Raw genomic sequence first — 7,824 nt, forward strand, 5'->3', positions numbered from 1 at the left:
ACCGAGACAACCAAAATATAGCTCAGAAGAGGTCGGGATGAAACCTCTCTGGGCAGAGAGGTCAGGGAGAACCTCACAGATGAGGTGATTTCTGGAACAAATATCTCCAATTAGAGCTGGGGACATGTTCTGGGTCCTATACATTATTATGGTGATAAGAAGTTCTAGCTATTCTAAATTTAAGACATCTATACTTCCTGCATTTTTAGTCTCTACATTTCTAAGTGTTTTTAAACTTTTTGACCTCTATCCACAGGAAGAAATACATTCCACATTACACAGTCTCCAGTAAGCAATTACAAATTCTCTTGAAACAAAGGGACAAACTAGAAAATCTCAGCAAAGAAATATAACTTATGAAAAGGAATTAAATGGAAATCATAGAATTGAAAAAATACAATAACTGAAATAAAAGCCTTGCTGAACGAACTGCATAGTAGAGTGGAGATGACAGAGGAGAAACTCCACAAACTTGAGGAAAGATAAATAGAATTTACCAAATATAAACAATAGAGAGAAAATAGCCTGAAAATAAAGATGAACAGTCTCAGGGACACATGGGACAAAACCAAAAGGGTAACATTTGTCTCATCAGCATTCCAGAAAAAAAGGAGAGAGACAATGGAACTGAAAAGGCATTCAAAGAAATGATGGCTGAAAACTCTAAAATATGGCAAAAAGATATAAACCTATATATTCAACAAGCTGAATGAATCCCAAGTAGGATAAACCCAAACAAATCCCTGTTAAGGCAGTGTAATTATACTTCTGAAAACTAACACATCTTGAGGGCAGCCAGTGAGAGATGATACACTGCTTATACCACCTATTTCAGTAGATAGTGTCTTTCTACTCTAAAAGCATGAAGGCCGAGAAGGAAGCGGTATAACATTTTTCAGGTATGAAAAGGAAAGAATTGTCAGCTCTGAATTCTCTATCTGGTGAAAATGTCCTCCTCAAATAAAGGGGAAATAAAGACATTTGCAAAAGAAGCAAAACTAAGAGAACTTCTTGCTAGCACACCTAACCTAAGGAGTAACTAAAGAAAACCAATAATATAATCCATAAAAGGAAAACTGATAAATCAGACCTTATCAAAATTTAAAACTTTTGCTCTATGAAAGACCTTTTTAAGAGGATGAAAAGGTAGTCTACAAACTGAGAGAAAAAAATGATAAACCATGTATATGACAAAGGCCTAGTCTCTGGAATATATATATAATGTTTATATATTTTATGAATAGATACATACATATGCGTATGTATAAAATACCCTCTAAGTCAACATTAAGAAACGATATGATCCAAATAGAAAATGGGTAAAGCACTGAAGAGGATGTGCAGATGGCAAATAAGCACAGGAAAATATGTCCGACATCATTAGCCATCAGGTAAATGCAAATTTAAACTACAATGAGAAATACAGAATATCTAAAACAAAATCAGTGACAGCAACAAATGCTGAGAAGGATGCAGAGAAACTGGATCATTCCTACATTGCTAATGGGAATGTAAAATGGTATGGCCATTCTGAGAAACAATTTTGCAGTTTCTTATTAAATATGCAGCTATCTTATGACTGGGCAAATGTACACTTGGGAATTTATCTCAAAGAAATCACACTGATTTTCACACACAAACCTATGCATAAATGTTCACAGCCAGTTTATTAAAATAGCCTAAAATAGGAAACAACACATCCTTTAACAAGTGGACAGTTAAACTCTGGAACACTACTCAGCCATAAAAAGGAACAAAATATTGATAAACACAACCATACGGTTGGATCTCAGGGGTATTAGGCTGAGTGAAGAAAAAAAGCTAATCCCTAAGATCACATACTGTATGGTTCGATTTATATCCTGTTCTCAAAGTGACAAAATTGTAAAAATGGAGAAGAGGTTAGTGTTTACCAGGGGTTACTAAGGAGGTGGCAGTGGAAAGCAGGTGCGTGTGGTTAAGAGTAACATGAGGGACTGTTGTGATCAGACTGCTCGGTATTTTATGGTATCAATGTTGGTATTCTGTTGTGATATTGTACTATCCTTTTGCAAGATGTTCCCATCCGGAGAAATCATGCAAAGCGTACGCAGGATCTCTCTGTATCATTTTGCGCAGCTGCATGTGAATCTGTACCTCAAAATAAAAATTTAATTAAAAAGTGTACAAGAACCTTTAAAAATCCCGGATGCCTGGATCCCCTAACATATCCTTCCTTTCAGACTGATACAGTTGACCAGGGGTAGGGGTTTGTATAACCCGATTTTTAAAAGTAGTGAGGATAGAGACCCACTGGCCTGAATTATGAATTGGCTCAGGTCACATGTCTGGGAGACAGCCACATCTAGTCACGAGTTAATGTTCTTTCTTCCTCCAGCTGTGTCTCTGGACTGTGGTAAGCTTCCCAAGTGCATGGCCCGCGCCTGTGATCACCAGTACAGCGCCTCGCTCTGTGCAGAGGCTGCAGATCTTTTCAAAGTGCTGCTGCTGCTGCTGAAGATGACGGGACGCTGCTGGTAGTGGGTATGGTGGGAACGTAGCATCTTCGATCCAATTCCATTCCTATTTCACTCTTCGGGTTCATCTGAAGAATGAAATAATGAAATTTCCATGCGTATTTTCATATTGGCTCTGCAGGGAATCTGAGAACGGAATAGGATAGACATGCATGCTGCCTTCTCTTCTTGCATAAATCACAGCTTCTGGCTTATCCATTCTGAGCATATGTTTGGTAACAGTTATGAGTTGAACATATGTTGTTTTAGGAGATTATTTAAATCTTACTCTAAATCCAAAAGAATCTTGTCTGAATATAAAGAGGCCTACAAAGCACTCTGAGTAACCAGAAGTGGTGTCATGAATTCTATCCCAATTGTATGGAACCATGTTCAGGCCTTCTGAATGTAATGCTTGTCAGTTTCGTTGGTCCAGGGCCTTTAGGAGAAGGTATTTTACTGATGTGGTTGGCTATTACTTTTAATTGTTAGTAATTAGAATTAATTAGAATATTTGTTTCATTATAATCCAAATGTATAGCTGTTAGGAACAGATAAAGATGTTCTAGAGGTGTTGACTGGGCCCAGGAATCATACAGCAGCTTTTTTCTTTTAGTGCCTGTCATGGATCAGGCACTCTCCTGGGCACAGGGTTGTAAAGATAGATACCTAACAGCTTACTGGGATGCAATAGAGTTCTCCTATTTTGGGAACAAATATATCTTTATAAAAATGAAAATTATCCTCAGGCAAAATGAGTTTTCTGGCATGTTGTATTGATTGGTTTTTAGCTTCTCTTTAAATACTATAGCTTTTTCTTTTTCGTTTTCCTCTTCTCATTTAAACCCAAGGAGCAAATTCCATGCTGGCTTGTGCAGTCCTCCATCTCCAAAACCCCTCACAGTGCTTGCCACACACGCACCCTGCCGCTCCCGCTTTCCAGTCCTCCGTCCCACGTCCAGACAAAATCTCTGTCGTGCACTCCCTCCCCACACGAGCAGGGGAAGAGGCCTTTCATCTCCTGTCCACAGCTCATTCTGTCACCCTGAATGTACCACATCCTGTCCTGTCTCCTCTGTGGCTTTGCTTCATCAGTTTTCTCCTCTCTCTCTTATAACTTCAACCTTTCCTGCTCCTTCTTCAAAAAAAAAAAAAAAAAAAAAAATTGACTCTCTCTTTTTCTGAATGGAATTTTTGGATCTCTTTAATGCTCCCTCTGGCTACTGACCTATTTCTTTTCTTTGTCCTTTCTCCTCAAAATTTCACAAAACAGTTGTCTTAAACTCACTGCCCTTGCTTCCTAATCTTCCATTCACTCCTCAACCCATTGCAGTTTGGCTTCTAACTCCCTGAATTTGCTGCAACTGACTTCTGTCCATGGGGATGCTTCTACTTAGAGTGCAGTTTCTCTTAAGGCCTCCACCACAAAACTTTCTCTCAACCTCCCAGTTGGGTTGGGTGCGCCTCTGTGGCCTCCATGGGCATATCTTTTTCAGGGTGATTACTACTCCAGTCCTTTCATGAAACTCTAAGACTTTTAAAAGCATCTTTGTTTGTCTAACCTCTAGGCAAGTGTCTAATGAGGTAAACATTCAGTACATGTTTGTTTATTGAATGAATCAATAAATGAAATGAATAGAAGACTCCCAAGTCTACATCTATAGCCCAGTTCTTTTGCACATGCTCTTGAAACATACAGACAACCATGTATCAAATATGTTTTATCAAAATGTCAAACTCAAGATAGACAGCACTGAAAGCATCATCTTCTCCTGAAAACGGATTTGACTACTGATGTTAATAGCGCCATCATCAATTTCATCAGCCAAGAAAAAAAATCAGAGTCTTAGACTCTTCTCTTTCTCCCACCCACTTACCTAAATCGTTCACTAACTCACACCAGTTTATCCTTCTAAATCGATTTCAAAACCATCCTCTCTTCTATTCTTACTGCCATTGCCTTAACTTAAAGATACATCATCTCACACCTGAACAATTTTAATAGCTTCCTAACAGGTCACTCGGCAGCCATTATCTTCTCTTCTAATTCATTATCCCCACTTCCTTGTCAATTCTGATTTAAAACTCAGATTTGACTCTTTTATTCAAAAACTATTTACTGAGTACCTACATAACTCTGGATACTTTTTAAGGCACTAAGGATACAGAAGTAACCCAAACCAACCAAGCCTTTGTCCTCAAGGAGTTTATCCCTACTAAGATATAATCATATTTCTGCGCTCTAAATTAGCTTTCACCAGACAATTGGCTGCATAAGAAAATAAAGAAATCTCAAAATGATACACAAGGTCCGTCACCATCCAGCTAGGTAGTTCTCAACTTATGGTGTGCATTTGAATCACTTAGGTTCTTGTTAAAAATGTATCTTGATGATTTCCTTCTTAAGAGGGTCTGTCAGCCAGGGGTGGAGTCTCTGAATTTTTAATTAGACTCCCAAATGATTCTGATACAGGCAGCTCATGAGTCACACCTTGAGAAACACTTCTCTATTTTGTCTACCTTTTCAACCTCTCCTCCTGCCACTTCTCTCTGTTCATCGTATGTTTCAATAGTATCAAACTATTTTAGCTTCCTCACCACAGTGTGATATTTTTTACCTCTCTGCACCCACCTATGCTGGTTGTATTAGGCTAATTCACACCAGCTGCTGTAACAACAACAACAACAACAACAAAATCACAGGGACTTAAGTTGAAGGAGATTATTTCTCATTATCCAGTGTGGGTATTCCTGAATATATTTTCTAGGTGGCCTTCCTTGAAGTGGTTATTCTGGGATCTAGGCTCTTTCTATCTTGTTCTGTTGTATTAGTCCATTTTCACACTGCTATAAAAAATACCTGACACTGGGTAATTTGTAAAGGAAAGAGGTTTAATTGAATTCCAGTTCCACATGGCTGGGAGGCCTCAGAAAACTTACAATCATGGTGGAAGGTGAAGGGGAAGCAAGCTTGGACCTTCTCACATGGTGGCAGGAGAGAGAAGAGTGAAGAACAACTTTCAAACTCTTATAAAACCATCAGATCTTGTGAGAACTCACTATCATGAGAACAGCATGGGGGAACTGCCCCCATAATCCAATCACTTCCCACCAGGTTTCTCCCTCGACACCTGGAAATTACAATTCAAGATGAAATCTGGGTGGGAACACAAAGCTTAATGGTATCACTTGCCAATTCCTGGACTCCAAGGTGCCCATATGATGGGAAAAGAATATGAGGAAGGAAGGTCCACGGGGTACTTAACGATCACAAACTGGAAGGGACACACATTACCTCTGTTCACATGTCATTGGCCAGAACAAGTCACATGGTCTCACTCAACTGCAAGGAGGCTGGGAAATGTGGTCCTGGCTGGGAAGCTTCTTCCCAACAAAACTCCACCCACAAACGTGTAGTGATCAGAAAGATATCCCTGCTACCATCTGCCCCTCTGGTCACTAAACATCCATATGCTCCCTTATTCCCACACACAATACAATTCATTCCCCTCCCAACAAAGATCTGACCCAAAGTATCCAGTCAGTGTATCTAGCTCAAAGTCCACAATTTCTGAGTGATGTGTAGTCTCTCCATGAGTTGTGAATATTCCCTCTCTTGGCTTAGCAACTTGTATACTAAAAGGACAAGTTCTCCTTCCCACCCCACATCCAATATTTAGTGATAGAGCACAGATGGGATAACTTCAGGACAGGATCCTGAAAAGGAAGGATGCCGGACACAACTCAGTTACTGGTCCTTAGCAGTTATGGAATGACAAGCATTTCGAAGGCCCCCTACCTTGACAATGAGTGAATTTTCTTATTTGGGTCCTGATAGTGCTCTCTGGGGGTAGCTCCCTAGTTGTTATTCTTCTTTGCCCCTGGCTCTGTCCTTGGAGAGATTTTTCTTCCTTTTGCATGTCTTCCTTGGCCACCTCTGAAGAGGCTGCTGGAGAGCATGCCCTCCCTGGGGACTGCATAACATTTTCATCCTTCTTCCTGCTTACAAACTAGAGGATCCAAAGGGTATTGTACCATTGAAATAGTCAAAGCTTTTGTTTAGCAATGAAATTTCTTTGAAACTTGGTAGTCGTCTGATTGATTTTCTTCTAGTCAATTCCAGATGCATGTGAGTACACTAGAGGATTAGACTAACACTCAACACTGATTTATTTCATTGCATTTTCTCCTCCATGTCTCTTTCTATTTCAACCTAATGACGAAACTTAGCCACGTTAAGACTGTTTGAAACTATGGATGGAATAGGTAGTATCTTAATATAATCTTTGCATTGAGTCACTTTAATCAACTGAAAGGTTTTACATGTCACTCAGAACTCTTTTAATTTTTAAAATTCTAATTTCTTAGCTTTGGCGTCTTGAAATAATCAAATTTTCAAATATGTGAAGTCTCATATATTTGCTGTCTCTCTATCATTTCATTTTTGCTTGCAGGTCAGACAATTCCAAATCAACCAACACAACTCACTAATGCTGTTTTTCAACCTCTTCTCTTAGAGCTGTAGACTAAGTAGTAATACCTGCCTCCTAGTTCACCATATGAAAAAGTTTAACCAGATGTTTCGTTTCTATATTACATGAACTACTATTTTTCCAATCTCTGATATCAATTTTCTTGCTACCCAAGAGCCAAGCTCATATCACATTGCTCAATTTTATTCTTTAATAAATATAAAACTCCAATCACCCTAGTCTTCACTAGCCTGAAGATCCCAGTCAGAGCCATTGATGATGTCTCTAATACCACTGGATCATGTTCACAATCATTCATGAAGAATCTGTAGAGCCCTAGAAGGCCTTAATCATACCTTGAAGTTACAGTGAATTGCCAAGCAGGTTTACTTTGCACCATACTGCTTCTGCTCTTCTGTCAGTATCCTCTGGGCACTACATGTTGGCCTAGCTTCCACTGTGTCCTGCTAGGCATCTGCTGGGTATTTCCATGTCTACTGGGAATCTGCCATCTCCTGCTGAACATCTCAGTCTCTACTAGTGCTCTTCTAGCTGCCCTTTTCATAATGAACTAAGTTTCTCGATGCCAAAGGGGTGCCGTGTTTTGCAGAGATTTTTTTCCTCTGTTCGGTGTCACTATTTGATGTCATTCATAGTGCTTATGCATCATGCTTCAAAACTCATATACTTGGTCCTGCAACCTACTTCTGTAGCACTCTCTCTTCATGAAGCTCAGACCATACAATCAGGCCAAGTCTTAGCCCAGATGCCACTTCCTATGTGTGCTGACTTTCTCTAGGTACAGTCACAAAACTTTCTCTTGCTTATCCTTTTCTCCTGGCTAAATCAGCTTATTC

The sequence above is a fragment of the Macaca nemestrina genome, chromosome 11 (genome assembly GCF_043159975.1).
Source record: "Macaca nemestrina isolate mMacNem1 chromosome 11, mMacNem.hap1, whole genome shotgun sequence".
Classification (NCBI taxonomy): domain Eukaryota; kingdom Metazoa; phylum Chordata; class Mammalia; order Primates; family Cercopithecidae; genus Macaca; species Macaca nemestrina.